The sequence below is a fragment of the Carcharodon carcharias genome, chromosome 9 (assembly GCF_017639515.1).
Source record: "Carcharodon carcharias isolate sCarCar2 chromosome 9, sCarCar2.pri, whole genome shotgun sequence".
Taxonomy (NCBI): Eukaryota; Metazoa; Chordata; class Chondrichthyes; order Lamniformes; family Lamnidae; genus Carcharodon; species Carcharodon carcharias.
In genome coordinates, this window is record NC_054475.1 from 90391946 (window position 1) to 90408842 (window position 16897).

Consider the following 16897-nt stretch of genomic DNA (forward strand, 5'->3'; position numbering starts at 1 on the left):
AAACCTCAGTTAAGGAAGAAGGAGGACATGTCAGAGGAACTGTTTTTGAAGGTAGCATCATCGGAACAGATGCGACGGAGGCGAAGGAACTGAGAGAATGGGATGGAATCCTTACAGGAAGCGGGGTCTGAGGAGCTGTAGTCGAGGTAGCTGTAGGAGTCAGTAGGTTTGTAATGGATATTGGTGGACAGTCTATCACCAGAGATTGAGACAGAGAGGTCAAGGAAGGGAAGGGAAGTATCAGAGATGGACCACGTGAAAATGGAGGGGTGGAGATTGGAAGCAAAATTAATAAATTTTTCCAAATCCCGACGAGAGCATGAAGCAGCACCGAAGTAATCATCGATGTACTGGAGAAAGAGTTGTGGAGGGGGGTCGGAGTAGGACTGGAACAAGGAATGTTCCACATACCCCATAAAGAGACAGGCATAGCTGAGGCCCATGCGGGTACCCATAGCCACATCTTTTATTTGGAGGAAGTGAGAGGAGTTGAAGGAGAAATTGTTCAGTGTGAGAATAAGTTCAGCCAGATGGAGGAGAGTAGTGGTGGATGGAGATTGTTCGGGCCTCTGTTCGAGGAAGAAGCTAAGGGCCCTCAGACCATCCTGGTGGGCGATGGACGTGTAGAGGGATTGGACGTCCATGGTGAAGAGGAAGCGGTTGGGGCCAGGGAACTGGAAATTGTTGATGTGACGTAAGGTGTCAGAGGAATCACGGATGTAGGTGGGAAGGGACTGGACAAGGGGAGAGAGAAGGGAGTCAAGAGAGTCAAGGGAGTCCTCTTCACCATAGACGTCCAATCCATCTGCACCTCCATCCCCCACCAAGATGGTCTGAGGGCCCTTAGCTTCTTCCTCGAACAGAGGCCCGAACAATCCCCATCCACCACTACTCTCCTCCGTCTGGCTGAACTTGTTCTCACACTGAACAATTTCTCCTTCAACTCCTCTCACTTCCTCCAAATAAAAATGTGGCTATGGGTACCCGCATGGGCCTCAGCTATGCCTGTCTCTTTATGGGGTATGTGGAACATTCCTTGTTCCAGTCCTACTCCGGCCCCCTTCCACAACTCTTTCTCCGGTACATCGATGATTACTTCGGTGCTGCTTCATGCTCTCGTCGGGACTTGGAAAAATTTATTAATTTTGCTTCCAATCTCCACCCCTCCATCATTTTCACGTGGTCCAACTCTGATACTTCCCGTCCCTTCCTTGCCCTCTCTGTCTCAATCTCTGGTGATAGACTGTCCACCAATATCCATTACAAGCCTACCGACTCCCACAGCTACCTCGACTACAGCTCCCCACACTCCACTTCCTGTAAGGACTCCATCCCATTCTCTCAGTTCCTTCGCCTCTGTCACATCTGTTCCGATGATGCTACCTTCAAAAACAGTTCCTCTGACACGTCCTCCTTCTTCCTTAACCGAGGTTTTCCACCCACGGTCGTTGACAGGGCCCTCAACTGTGTCCGGCCCATCTCCCGCGCATCCGCCCTCACGCCTTCTCCTCTCTCCCAGAAACATGATAGGGTCCCCCTTGTCCTCACTTATCACCCCACCAGCCTCTGCATTCAAAGGATCATCCTCCGCCATTTCCGCCAACTCCAGCATGATGCCACCACCAAACGCATCTTCCCTTCACCCCCGCTATCGGCATTCCGTAGGGATCATTCCCTCCGGGACACCCTGGTCCACTCCTCCATCACCCCCTACTCCTCAACCCCCACCTATGGCACCTCCCCATGCCCACGCAAAAGATGTAACACCTGCCCCTTCACTTCCTCTCTCCTCACCGTCCAAGGGTCCAAACACTCCTTTCAAGTGAAGCAGCATTTCACTTGTATTTCCCCCAACTTAGTCTACTGCATTCGTTGCTCCCAATGTGGTCTCCTCTACATTGGAGAGACCAAACGTAAACTGGGTGACCGCTTTGCAGAACACCTGCAGACTGTCCGCAAGAATGACCCAAACCTCCCTGTCGCTTGCCATTTCAACACTCCACCCTGCTCTCTTGCCCACATGTCTGTCCTTGGCTTGCTGCATTGTTCCAGTGAAGCCCAACACAAACTGGAGAAACAACACCTCATCTTCCAACTAGGCACTTTACAGCCTTCCTGATTGAATATTGAATTCAACAACTTTAGGTCTTGAGCTCCCTCCTCCATCCCCACCCCCTTTCTGTTTCTTCCCCCTTCCTTTTTTTTTCCAATAAATTATATAGATTTTTCTTTTCCCACCTATTTCCATTATTTTTAAATATTTTTAAATCTTTTATGCTCCCCCCACCCCCACTAGAGCTATACCTTGAGTGCCCTACCATCCATTCTTAATTAGCACATTCGTTTAGATAATATCACCAACTTTAACAACTATGTGTTCTTTTGTTCTGTTGTCTGTGACATCTTTTGATGATCTGCTTCTATCACAGCTTGTTTGTCCCTACAACCACACCCCCCTCTCCACTTCTCTCCCCCCACCCAACCCCACCCCCCCTCCCCCACACACCTTAAACCAACTTATATTTCACCCCTTTCTTGGATTCACTCAAGTTCTGTCGAAGGGTCATGAGGACTCAAAACGTCAACTCTTTTCTTCTCCGCCGATGCTGCCAGACCTGCTGAGTTTTTCCAGGTAATTCTAATTTTGTTTTGGATTTCCAGCAGTTTTTTTGTTTTTCTATACTTAAATTAAATTAATGTCTCAGATTACCTTTTATTACTTGCAACAATACAAAAAGGTAGATTTTTAAATTGGAGCCAGGGTGTAAAACTGATGCTGGCACCATTATAAAACCTGCCTGATTTTCATTTCCATTAATGTCCTACAGCAAACGAGGGGGCTTGAGACCTGGGACCCCATAGTATTGCAAGAGAAAGACCACTTGAAGCAGGTCCCTCAGGCACACGGTTTCATTGAGACAGTTCTCAAAGGTTTCAAGAAACTATCCCAAGACCCACCTTTCAACTTCCTGTCAGTCAGGGATCAGCTCGCAGAATTAAAAACTTGAGTAAGGTAAATTAGCAGGTGCAGTGGGCACAGATCATTTTAGGTGTAATTGAAATGTTATTTTTTTCATTAAGTTTTCTGAATCTATTCTATTTAGTGAAGTGTGTTTCCTACCAATGAGATAATAGTCAGCAGCTTTTAGGAATGTAGGTGCCTTTGAAGTCATACAATTCCTGGGTGGTGGGCATAAACATAGTGATTGGGGTATCAAACTCTATCTTGAAGTTAATCAGGTAAAATCCCTTCCTGTTAATGAAGCTGAGTGATTTGCTATAGGGGATTTTCAAGGCCATATGTGTGCTGTTAATTGGTCCCTGAACCTATAAGTATCCTGCTACTTTGTAGAACTAAACTATTGTGTTCTTTGTTTTGCGTGTTGTGTGGGAAAATAAAAATTCGGGATGCCACCTTTTTCAAAATTCTTTCATGGGATGCAGGCGTCGTTGGCAAATCCTGCATTTGTTACCCATCCCTAATTGCCCTTGAACTGAACATTTCAGAGGGCAGTTAAGAGTCAACCACATTGCTATGGATCTAGAGTCACATGTAGGCCAGAACGGGTAAAGATGGCAGATTTCCTTCCCTAAAGGACATTAGTGAACCTGATGGGTTTTAACAACAATCGATGATAGTTTCATGGTCACCATCACTGAGACTAACTTTATATTCCAGATTTATTAATTGAATTTAAATTCCACCAGCTGCCATGGTGGGATTTGAACCTGAATAAAGTATCCTTTTTCAGTGCTGACTATTATGACAAAAGTCATCTAACGTGGTTTGGAAAGGTCCAGTGATTTTTAGAAATCATTGCAGTGGTAACTTTACCATTACAAATATTTGTGTGTTCCTCCTGCATGTGAAATCTATGTCTTCAGTCAACAGCTGGCATAATTCCTCAATAGCCTCCAGGCAGAACTGCAGCTATAGGGAAATCCATCTAGCCACTGCAAAGCTCAAATTTATCCAGAACACACTTTAAATGGTAGGAGAACTCTGCTAACGTTGCACAGCCCGATGGCCAAAAAATATCACTCTTCTGGAAAAGATTTACACAGTTGACTGAAAATGACCAATTCTGTAATATCTACTCTGGGACATTGCTATATTGTTGATAATGCCATTTCTATTGTTGCATTTACTTGGCTTCCATTTGAGGTACTGAGAGTCAAAAGGGCTTGGCCACTTCCACCTCCTCACTGCCCCCCACTACCCCCCTACAACTTTGCCCACTCCATTTAAGTGCCAATGGACAAGTGGTAATTGGAACTGGCATTTTTTGGGAAGAATATCTTGATGGCAATTCATTGACAAAAGTTTGTACCATTATGTCAAACCACAGGATTTCAATCATTGTTCCTCTAGAGATCTTGGCTGGTCTGTAACTTAACTCCATATACCTGCCTTTGCCTCATACCCCTCAATATCTTTGGATAACAAAACATGATCAAATTTGTAGGGTGGAATTTCCATTCTGGAGAGTAAGTCCCATGGTAGGTAGGAAAGTTGACATGGTTCCCATTGTTCGGGTGAACATGTGCAATCTTCTGCTTGTCAGCTCATTAATTATGCATTGCAAGGAGTTTGGCGAATCTCATGGTGGACGGGCAAGAAGTCTCCCGCCCTGCCATTACCTCATGTGGTCGAAGGTCACTGATGCCATATTTAAAGGGCACCCATTCTCCTATAAAGTCCTTACGGCTGCAGCTCGTATTGGAGAAGCTGACAGATGTGAGCAACCACATCCCAGGACATACGAGGGCACCTCCAGCATTACCTTTCGCTCATCTCTAGATAAAAGCACTGCCGGTGATACATCCATGTTTGGGCCAATGCTTGCCATTGCAATGTTCCATGTTCACCAACCTCTTAACCTTATGGAGGGTCTGCTGCCTCTTGCTGCTCAGGCCCTTGCTCCTCCTGGGACCTGTGCCAACCTGCGATGGGCCCTCCTTCTCCTCATCCGGATGAGAGCCATTACCAAGGCAGGGTTGTCTGCAGCCTGTACCATCAACGCCTCAGTGGATGTGCGAAAGAATTGAAGTGAGACATTTAGTTACCATGTCCTTTACAGGTTTCCCTCCATATCAAAGGCAATAGGCCAATGCTAAGCTCTTCACCTGGCCTTCGCCTAGATATGGCATCTCACCCCACTCCTTCCAGGTACAGGACATCCTGGAGGACCAGAGGATGTGTGTTCCTCCTGTTAATATGTGACTGCGCATGGAGACATTACTCTTTTACCAGGGTAACGAGAGCCATGTGCAAGAAGCCTGAAGCAGACACTTTTCCACTTGTCTCCACCACCCTCAAAATTCTATAAAGAGACCACTGCCTTGGCAGCATAGAAAGACTAACCCCATGATCCCTTGTCAGCCATGACCATTCACCTGGCAGAATGGAGTTTTGGAGTTGCAAGTTGGCTGTCCTGCACCAGCCGTGCCCCTTGGAGGCATTCCACCTCCCTCCCTCCCTTCACCCTGCCTCTGACTGCAGCCGATGGCAAATGGCACAGGATGAACAGCAGCTCCACACCTTGCTTGGATCTCGATGTTATGAGACCCATGAGTCAGGAACAAATTTGCTGCAATGCGGGCTTCACCATAGAGAAGAGAACACAAGTGAGCATCTTTGACATCCGTTTGCCTCATAATCCTTAGGGTGTCCCTTTAGTTCACCACATATGCTGACCTTGAACTCCACCCACCCAAAAAGACCCTCCTCCCATCTCGAGGGATCCCACTGACTGACTAATTGCGTGGTCAAGGTCAGATTTGAAAAATGGTGTGCGTCACCTTTCAAACTTGGTCCACCACCTTCTACTTGCCCTGAGTCACCCAGAAATTTTCTCCCATCACCATAGACTCACCCAATATCACCATTCCTTTCCTCTCTGTCACCCTTGAAACCCCCCCACTGTTACCCTGGACCCTACCACATGCCTTTCCTCCTCTCACAGCCGACATCCATTACCGTCCCCTTGTCCATCCTGACCCTGCCCCCTCCCGTTACCGAGCCACCTGTCTTATCCTTGGCCATGATCCGTCTGATGACACCTTCACCTACCAGACTCTCACCCTGGACCTGCCACCCCATCGTATCCCACTCTTCCCTCTGACTGCGACTGTTCCCTCCTATTGCCTGTAACCTGAGTTCTTCCTAAGGACCCCTCCATCATCATCATTGACCCCGCCCTCTAAGACATTTCCTTCCTGCCTCCCTTGGGCACTCTCACCACCCGCACCATCCCTCCCCCCCCAACTTTCCCGGGCATTTTCTTCCCCCCCCCCTTCCCCTGATTCCACACCCACCATTCCCTGGGCACTTTCCCACCCCTGTCCGGGCTTCACTCCAACCATCCGCCCTACCCCACCCCCACTTCTAGCCTTTGCCTGCCTCCCTTGTCCAGCCTTGGCACTGCATTTGCTAACAGCACTCGATATGATGAAGTTATGCAAGGTCCTCAAGAAGGAGAAAGCAACATCTAGGGACCTCAAATTCATGGAAGCTCACCAGGTGCATGCCTCTTATATACAGTCGTAAAACTGAACGTTCTAAATTCTCACTGGCTGGAACTTAATTTGGAGGGGGAGCTTAATTCCGATGAGGTGCTTTTTAATGAACGTGTATGAGATGCTAATGCATGCAAATAGGGTTCTGATATTGTTCATCAGGAAGCTCAACCCACCTTTAACCCACCTTGAAAGTCAAGAGAACAAAATTCCAAATTTATTTCCTGCCGCCAGGAAACTGACTTTTTCCTTCATGCCCCAAATTTAGTGCCCCCACCCGCCACGATTCTTGTTGCTGGCAGGAGCAGAAAATTACGTGCACAATTGATCCAACATCAATTGCTGTCTGTTAAAGAGGCTTCCTAATTTACTACCCTTTGTATGTCAATGTTTTTCTTAATTTCACCCCTGAAGGATCTGGCTCTAATTTTTAGTCTATCATACTTTGTCTTAGACTCCCCAACTAACAGAAAATGTTTCTCTCTTTCTACCTATCCATCTGTTCCCTTAAAATCTTGAAAACTTCAATCAAATCACTTCTTAACCTTCTAAATTCCAGGGAACACAACTCTAGTATGTATAGCCTCTCCTTGTAATTATGTTGTACTCCCCCAAGACCTATATTGCATTCCTAAGGTGTGGTGCCCAGAATTGTTCACAGTCCTCACAGTCCTGTGATCTAACCAAAGCTGAAACACTACTTCTTCCCTTGTATTCTAGTCTTCTAGATATAAATGCCAGAATTCCATTAGCCTTTTTGATTATTTTCTGCACGTGTTGATGGTATTTTAATGATCTTTGTGCATGGACCCCCTCATCTCTCTGGATCTCCACTGTTTCTGGTTTTTCGCTATTTAGAAAGTGCCCAATGCCTGTTAACAACCTGTGAATGTGCAGTTTTGTTGAGAAAAATCAAACAGAAAGAGAAATTAAAACAGGGCACAAACAAGAGTAAATGACAGAAGTAGAGACGTGGAGCCAAAAATGAAAGAGCAAGAGAAAGCAAAAAAAAAGCTGGAGAAAAAGAAAGATTGTAGTTGTTAATTGGGTGAATGGACACATTGGTCGCTTCAAAAACAAAGAGGGTAATTTCACTGATCATCCATGCTGTTAACGCTGGAAACTGGAGCAGCATGTAATTGCTCATTATTTTTAAATCACTGAGATAATCTGACTTTCAGACAAGCCTGGAAATGGGTGGCCAGAGTCCCCACCTGAAACAGGAGAAGTCTACTTTAATATTGAAATTGGGGTACCACATTGATTGTAGGGCTCTGTCTACAATTTTTAGTGCCAATGGGTGGAGCATGCCAATGCACATTCCACACATTGGTACTGGGCATTGAATGACTTACCTCTAAGGACTGTTAGTTGTTTCAATAGATTTTGGGGTACTAAGGGAATTAAGGGATAGGGGAATAATGCAGGAAGATGTTGTTAAGATAGATCAGACATAATCTTGTTGAATGATGGAGTAGGCTCAAAGGGCCAAATGGCCTATCCTTGCTCCTGTTTCTTATACTAACAAAACAGCCACTGATAATGTGTATAAATTAGGATAGTATTGCTCCTTTTAGTCACATTACTGAAGTAATGTGATCCGCTTTTAAAGTTTTCTTCCAGCTTGGCTCTACTGTGGAGCTGCCGGGTTTCCTGTTCCCCCAAATCAGTGAGCTGCCCATAACATTCATTCAACACTCTTGCCAACCCAATACAAATAAGGTCCAAACCCAAAAGTGATTCAGTCCTCACGCCACTGTGGGTGGTCCGCCATCATCTCCTAAAGTTTCCCATGGCCTCCCTGACCTGAATCCTAATATTCCTAAAGGTTTAATTTGGGCTGGCCTTTCTTGACTGGGGAAATTTACAGCGAGCTTCCTTTTCCTGATTAATGAGATTCCCTGCGCCCACTACCCACCTAAGATGAGTGAATGTTGAACATCTGTAACTGTTAGATATTTTTATCTTTCATTTGATACAGATTGAATGTTATTACAGAATTTTCCAAGTTTATGGCATGAGATAATTACACTTCAAAAGTCAAATAATAAGAAATAGACAGTTTAGAAAGTTCCAGTGGAATAGATGATGTCATGCTGAAAACTCAAATCTTCGTTACTGCTGAGATGCTTTTTAGCTTCTACACAAAGATAAAGACTGTTCAGGCAGGAGGGTGACATCATGTGTAGTGGTTGGTAATTTATTCTTCTAAAATACTCATTAAATCAGGAAGTGTGCTGATCATTCAGAATTTGACAATGACATTTTAGCAGTTAATTATTGAAAAGTAGTTCAAATAATTAATGTTTACAAGCTGAGTGCAAAGAATGTATTTTTTAGCTCACTAACTATGCCACAAAAATATTTATAAATTATGAGATGGTGGTTAGAACTGAATTTAGCAGTCAGATGAAGGTTAGTGGAGAAGAGGTGTGAGCAGACAGTTTTGTGACTAAGCAGGAGCAAGGAAGCCTCCTAAATATAGCTGAAAGTCTCACCAATTAAGAAAGGCCAGACCATATTAAATCATTAGGAATATTAAGATTCAGGTCAGGAAGGCCATGTGAAAGCTGTTGGAGATGATGTTGGACCACCCACATCACCTCATCCTTTAAAGTATTTGATCATGGCTGTTGTTGGATTTGAATTGTGGGGTAAGAACCAGAAAACCAAACATATTTGTGGTGAGTGGCAGTACAATTTGATGGGGTGCATACCACCCAAAGATAAATACACTCATTTTACTCTTCAGGACCTAATTGGCTTTTTCCAATGGTGCTTGCACCTTCATGAGTTCTTTTACCAGAATAATATTTCAGTTTCATGGTACATATCAACAGTACAAATGAAATATAAATGATGCAAAACTGAAATAGAAATTGGTCACTGTTGCACCGTTTTTTGAGCTCAAAATTCATGTCTAGCCTGGAAATTAGTTCCCTCAATCTCCTGTTCCAGTTACCATCTCCCCCCCGCCTGCCCCCCCCCCCCCTCCCCCCCGCCCCTGATACCCAACAGTGCATGGTTGCCAATTTGAAAGAAATTAATTGGAGAATGTGGGATGCATCTAATGGCTTCTTCTTCAGTTATTGCAGTTATTTCCAGTATGCTCCAAAGCTCCAGCTATAGGGTCCTTTTGTTTATCATTCTGACATTTTTCATAAGCATGATGTGAGCCACTTTAAATCAACCAGAAATGCAGGACGTTCTTCGTGGGTCTGACAGCATCGGTAGAAAGAGAAACAGTTCATGTTTTAGGTTGATGACCTTTTGTCAGAACTGGAAAACATTAAGATGTAACAGTTTTTAAGCAAGTAGAGAAGTGGGGTTGGGCGGGGGGGGGGTGTTGGTGGGGAGGGTGGGAGGGAACAAAAAGGATGGTCTCTGATAGAGTGGACACCAGATTAAATGACAAAAGGCCTGATGGTGCAAGGCAAGAGGAGATGGTAATGGGGCAAATAAAGAACCAAAGGTGTGTCTACAGGAGGTGTAAATGGGAAAAGCAGAATCAACAGAAACTGCTCATAATATTCAGCAGGTCAGGCAGTGTCTGTGGAAAGAGAAACAGAGTTAATGTATCAGATCGATGACCTGTCATCAGAACTGGATAAAGTTAGAGATGTAACAAGTAACATTTTTATTTCAGATTTCCAGCTTTTGTAGTATTTTGCTTTTGTGTCAGTCACATTGTCTGATACTAAGTTAAGGGTGAGCCAGAACATAAACTCATGATTAGGAAGACCAACTGCACCTTATTTGTGCCCCGTCAGAAATTCCACACTGTAGACACTGATTTTCCCTTCCATGAACTCTTCTGCCTGAATGCTGAGGCTGAATTCCATGCTGTATCTAAATTGGAAGTGGGCTAATTTCAATGGGATGAGAAGGGATCTAGCCAGGATAAAATTGAATTAAAAACTGACAGGAAAAACAGTAATGGAACAATGGGCGATCTTTAAGGAGAAGATGCATCAGGTACATTCCAGCAAGGGTGAAAGGTAGGGGAACCAAAGCCAGGGCTCGCTCCTTGGATGACAAAGGAGATAGAGAATATGATAGGAAAAAAAGAGGGTGTATGATGCATGTCAGGTGAATTCTTCAAGTGAGAATCAGATCAAATACAATAAGCAGCAGGAGAAGTGAAGTGAAACATAAGACTGGCAAAGAGAGAATATGAGAATAGGATGGCAGTCAACATAAAAGGGAATTCAAAAATCTTCCACCGGCAAGTAAATTGTAAGCAAGTAGTAAGAGGTAGATTGGGTCCTTTTAGGGACAGAGTGATATATACTTAGAGGCGCAGGGAAAGCCTAGAATACTTAATAACTACATTGTATCATTGCATCATTGTTTACTAAGGAAGAGCATGCTGACAAAATATTGCTAGAAATGGAGATGGTGGAGCTAATGTAATAGGGTGAAAATTGAGAGGCAGGAGGTACTGGAAAGGGTGGCTAGGCTTAGAGTTAACATGTCGTCTAATCCAGATGACATGCACTACAGGTTGTTAAAGAAAGTGAGGGCAGAGATAGTGATAAACTTCCAAATATGGGGCAAGTGCCAAAAGGTTGAAGAGTGACAAATGTGACACCCTTGTTCAAGAAAGGGTGCAAGGACAATCCTAGTAACTACAGGCTAATTAGTTTAATATCAGCAGTGGATAAGGTTTTAGAAACAATAATCAGGGGGAAAAAAATCAACAGGCAGTTGGAGAGGTTTGAATTAATTAAGGATAGCCAGCATGGATTCGTAAAAGACAGATCGTGCTTAATATAATTGAATTTTTTGGTTAAGCTACAGAGGGATGAAGGGAATGCAATGCATGTTGTGGATATGAATTTTAAGAAAGTATTTGACAAAGTACCACATAAAAGGCTGTTTAGCAAAATTGTGGCTCAAGAAATAGGGGGTCACTGTAAGCTTGATTAAAAAAATTGGCTTAAGGACAGAAAACAGAATCGTGGTAAATAGTTGCTTTTCAGACTGGAGGATGGTAGGCAGTGGGGTTCCCCAAGGGTCAGTGCTAGGACCATTGCTTTTCTTGTTACATGTTACTAGCTTTGTTATTGGAATACAGAGTAAAATTTCCACATTTGCTGATCATCCCCAACATGGATGTGTGGCAGACTGTGAAGATGATACAAATTGACGACAACAGGACACACATAGGCCTGCATAATGGGCAGATAAGTGGAAGTTGGAACTTAATATAAAGAAGTGTGCAGCAGGGTTCAAAATACACCAGGGCAGTGGGCAAATTCACCTTTGAACCCTCACAAATAGCCTACAAAAAATCAGAGGGGGGCAAAAAATTCAAAATATTGAAAGAGATGTCAACTCCAACCCCTCATCTCTTTTGATTGGAGAAGTAGCTAGAGTGGCAGAGACAGAATCTATGAGGAGCTCCGCCTCCAATCATAGATCTGTTTCACCCAAGCTTGCTGCTTCAGCTCCTCCAATGACAGGTTCCCTCCCTCCTGCTTCTGCTGTTCTTCAAGAGACAGAATCTATAATTGGAGGAACAACAAGGGCAGGAGGGAGGGAACCTGTGATTCAAGGTTAAGGAGCAGTCATTCTGGCTGGTTTCCCTGCCGCCATGTAGGAGACTTTAGGCCGAGCCATCACAATTGCTTCAACCAGCTGCGGGATAACAAGAAGAGGGAAGAGGCGGCTGGAAACCCAGTAACAAGGTGCGGGGTAAAGATCATGTCAGGTTATGTTTCCTGACCTGTAGATTGCAAGCCCTTAATCAAAAGCTGCTCAGAAAACCTTCCTTTTTGAATTAAATTCTTGCCTCCAAAGCTCTTAAGAAGCAAAAGCTCCCAAAAGTCAAGATTGACTTCATAATTTTTATCTAAAGAGAATTTTCCTAAATAAAATTTCTAAGACTTCATTATTGTGTTGTTTTCAAAGTAAGTGAATCTGTCAATGTTGAGGGAATGGAACTTTTTCTTATTTCAGGCTGGCATCAAGGCCGGATGTACAACAAACAGCTAAATTCCATTCACCCTGTTCCAAATGAAGATGACTATCTATCGGCACAATGAGACCTTTCATTTTGCACACAGCCATTCACGTGGCCTGTTACACAATGTTGGAAATCTGGAGCTGTATTTGCAGACCTGGTGTGCCCCAAACTCAATACGGACTGGGCTTAAGGCTGTTCAAATATTGTTCCATACAGTATCCTTCAAACCAGCAGTGGGAAAGGAGGCTATCTCTCCCATTAACTGAGGTTAGGGTTAAACATAGAGGACAGTGGCATCACCAAACTCCCCCCAAATTTATTCCCCTTCTTCTCCTCACCATCCCATACGGGGGAGCAAATTGCAAAAACAGAATATCTGGTCATTATCAATTTTCTGCTGTGGAAACTTATGTATAAATTGGCTGCTGTGTTACAACAGTGAGTACAATTCAAAACCACTGCATTGGCTGTAAAGCGATTTGGGAATTCCTAAGGTCATGACAGGTACTGTATAGATGCAGGTTTGTTCTTATTTCAGGATTTCCTTTGTTTAGTGTTGAAAATGGCCATTTTAGACATGTGTCTGTGATTATTTTATATATAGCTTCCTTCCATTTGATATTTGTGCTATCTTATTTATTTAAATAATGAAAAAAATTCAACACAAATACACAAGGTATCTCCATCATAAGGTGACATAATAATCTGCATCATAAGATCACATAAGGTGACTGTATCACCTAATAAAGGAATTGGTGAAAATGGTAAAGGGAGCCCCAGAAAACCATGAAGTAGCTCCTGCAGATAAAAAAGTAGCCTTCAAGAAAATTAAGCTGGCAGTTCTTTTTCTCAAAAAGAGCCACTAGAAAATGTGTTTTGACCCCTGGTGGTGGTACAGTACTGAAGAGTTTGCAGGAACAGAGGGACCTGGGGGTGCATGTGCATAGATCTTTGAAGGTGGCAGGATATATTGAGAGATTGGTTAGCAAAGTATGCATGATCTTGGGATTCATTACTAAAGGTATTAAGTACCAAAGCAGGAAAGTTATACTGAATCTTTGTAAAGCTATGTTTAGGACACAGCTAGAATACTGCTTCCAGCCCTGGTCATTGCACTTTAGGAAAAGGGTGTGGAAGTCCTTGAGAGGATGCAGAAGACATTTACCAGTATGGTTCCCAAGGATGAGGAATTTTAAATAAAGGTAAGGTTGGAGAAGATGAGGTTGTTCTTGAGGAGAAATTTGCTAGATTTAGATAAGGTACACAAGGAAAATTTGTTCCCAATACCTGATGGTACAAGGATTGGGGAACACAGATTTAAGGTTTTGGGCAAGACCTGCAAGGGAGATGCAAGGGAAACTTTTTTACACAGTGTGTGTTAATGACCTGGAACTTGCTGCCCATGAGGGTAATGGAAGCAGAGATGATGAATGATTTTGAAAGGAACTTGGATGGGCACTTGAAGAAAATAAATTTGCAAGTCTATAGGGGTAGAGTGGGAGAATGGAACTGACTGGATTGCTCTATGGAGAGCTGGGAAAGATTCAAAGGGGTGAATGGCCTCCTTCTGCATTGTAAATTACTCTATGTAACATGGGTGTCCAGTTTCACTCTGAGCTGAGCTTCAAATGCCACATTTGGTTCAGGGCCATGTCTGTTCCTGTTGCTGCATTTACTTCAAGTTCTTTGGTAATCCTCATCCACTGTCCATCCCAGATCCGTAATACATAAACTCCAAAATCCTTTTCTATACTTCACCCACGTTCACTGGTTCCTTGTCTCCCAGAAAATTGATTTTAAAATCCTTATTCTCAATGAAAGATCCTTCTATGGTCTTGTGCTACCCTATCTCTGCTTTCACTGTCACTGGATCAAAATCCTGGAGCTCCCTCCCTAACAGCACTGTGGGTGTACTTATACCACATGCACTGCTGCAGTTCAAGACAGCTCACCACCAGCTTCTCAAGGGCAATTAAGGATGGGCAATAAATGTTGGCCTAGCCAGTGATGCTCACATCCCATGAACAAATAAAAAAGCCCCTTCAGCCTTATTTCCCACTCTCCTGTCTGTTAATTCAACTCGATTGCTCCACACTCATTTATTTCTATTTATTGGTATCTATTTTGTGGTCTTATGATATCTCTGACCTTCAAAAGTATCTTTAAAATGTATTTCTTTGACTACCTCTTTGGTTACCTCCTGTAACTCTTGGAATGTTTCACCATGGTACAAGTACTAAATATAAACCTATGATATGATATATATGAATTGATTTCTAGATATTTTTAAACTGAGCCCTCTAAAATGCAATCTGCTGTGAGAGGATAAAATAGATTAATTGAGGAAAAACTGTAGGAGATTCTTTTGAGTCCTTAAGGCAAAGCTCTTGGAACCAACAATAGCTTTTAAATCCTAACATGCAATTTACCCTCTATAACTGGAAATATCCTCTCTCATGAACTTGTCCAGCTCTTGAAAGACTTCAGGAATTCATATTCACCATGTATACGGTTAATTGTCCCAGAGGCAAATGATATTCAGAAGAAAAAAGTACGTTTTCTGATAACTAATCCAAGTCTTAGCCCAAGGATTTTGTAAAATAGCTCTACACTTAACTATTCACTTTAAATAACCTAGCAACCAAACTAAATCCAATCCTTTTATCATTAATAAACATCATATCTCCTCTAAATTTATGTTTCACCAATAAACATAGCCCCAACATGTGGAGCCACCCTAATAACTAAAATTCACAAAAATGTGTATAATTTTAGCTACTCCTCTGTATCGTCTCTTTAGTCTTGATATTGTGGTATGTGGATACCAAAACTGGACAAATTACTCCTAGTATTAATTGTAACAGTAATTGAAAAGCAGGATACTGTGGATGCTAGAAATCTGAAATAAAAACAGAAAATGCTGGGAACACTCAGCTGGTCATGGCAGCACCTATGGAGAGAGAAACAGAGTAAATGTTTCAGGTCTGTGACCTTTCACCAGAACCAGGAAAAGTTTACGATATAATAAATTTTGAGCAAGGTATGGGTGGGACAAGGACTAAAAGAAGGTCTGCAAGACTATTCCATATCTAACTTTTTCCAGTTCTGGTGAAAGGCCACACATATGGCATGTAAATATGAGCATTGAGATCATATGTCCAATGACCGTGTCTGTCTTCACTAAGTAGCATTCTCACTTCTATTAGTTTGTTGTGGATTCAATTCCCACATTGGATCAACACTTCACTGCAGTACCAATGGAATGTTTTGTTGTTGGAGGTGTCATTTTTCAGATGGGACATTAAACCACGGCCTCAGCGCCCTCTCATGTGAATATAAAAGATCCCACGGCATGATTCAAAAAAGAGCAGAAGAATTTTCCCAGTGAGATGAATTAAATCACTTTAATAAGAAACATATTATCAGGTCATTATCACATTGCTGTTTGTGGGACCTTGTTATCTGCAAATGGTTGGTGTCTTTCCCTGCACCACAGCAATGACTATAATTTAAAAGTATGTAACTGGCTCTAAAGCATTTAGGGTATCATGAAATTATGAAAAGTGTAATAGAGATGCAAGTACTTTTTTTAATCTGCCAAGAAGACATGAAAAAAAAACCTAAAAGAAATTTGTTTCACTTCCAGCCTGCCTCTGACCTCCGTCTCTCTCAAAGCCTGGTCTCCAGAAAGAATCCTGAATTTTGCCTACAAAGTAAACTAATTCCCAGAATACAAGAATACTTTGCTGCATCTTCACTTGCCTCAGCCTTCAACCAAGCTCCTAGGAAAGAGACCAGCGGCAGAATATTGCGCTCGTTGGGCAGGCACGTGCCCGACCTGAACGAGTGTAAAGTGACGCATGACCACCGTTGGACAAGCATCTCGACATCATCACACACTCGTGCGATATTTTGGTCGGTGGGTGCACGAGGGAGCTTGCAGCATGCATGCTGACAATTAACAGACCTATTAAGACCATTATAGTTCTAATTAAATAAAATTTTTCACTGCCTGTCCAACCTTACGGCTGGTGGGTGGGCGAAAATGCCAAGCGGCCTTTGGATTTTTTACAAAATGTCACCCACGGGCGGGATGAGGTTTCGATCAGAGTTTTAAAAGCAAATAAAAATTTTTCAAACTAATTTGTAACATGTCCCTGCCCACGTAACAGATTCACATGAGGGGACATGTTATTAACATTATAAAATTCTTTATCTTTTATGTTCAAAAGTCTTTAACTTCCTGAGGCAGCTTTTCCTGTGCGCACTCACGCACTCGCCCTCCTCCCCCACCACCCACAACACAGGCAGCGTGAGTGCTGCAGCGCACGATTCAAGCTGGCAGAAGGGTTAATTGGCCAGCCAGCGTTAAATGGTGGTTGCAGCCTGATCTCGGCCGGCGGTCCGATT

The 16897-nt window shown here is 43.1% G+C and overlaps 1 long non-coding RNA gene across 1 annotated transcript in view; it reads left to right on the top strand.

Moving 5' to 3' along the window:
• The window catches only part of LOC121281745, a 40408-nt gene extending 23848 nt beyond the window's left edge, over positions 1 to 16560 (top strand). Inside the window, exon 3 of the long non-coding RNA XR_005943922.1 lies at positions 16134 to 16560. This is a non-coding gene — a long non-coding RNA (uncharacterized LOC121281745). The remainder of the gene's footprint in view (positions 1 to 16133) is intronic.
• The last annotated feature ends 337 nt before the right edge of the window (positions 16561 to 16897 follow it).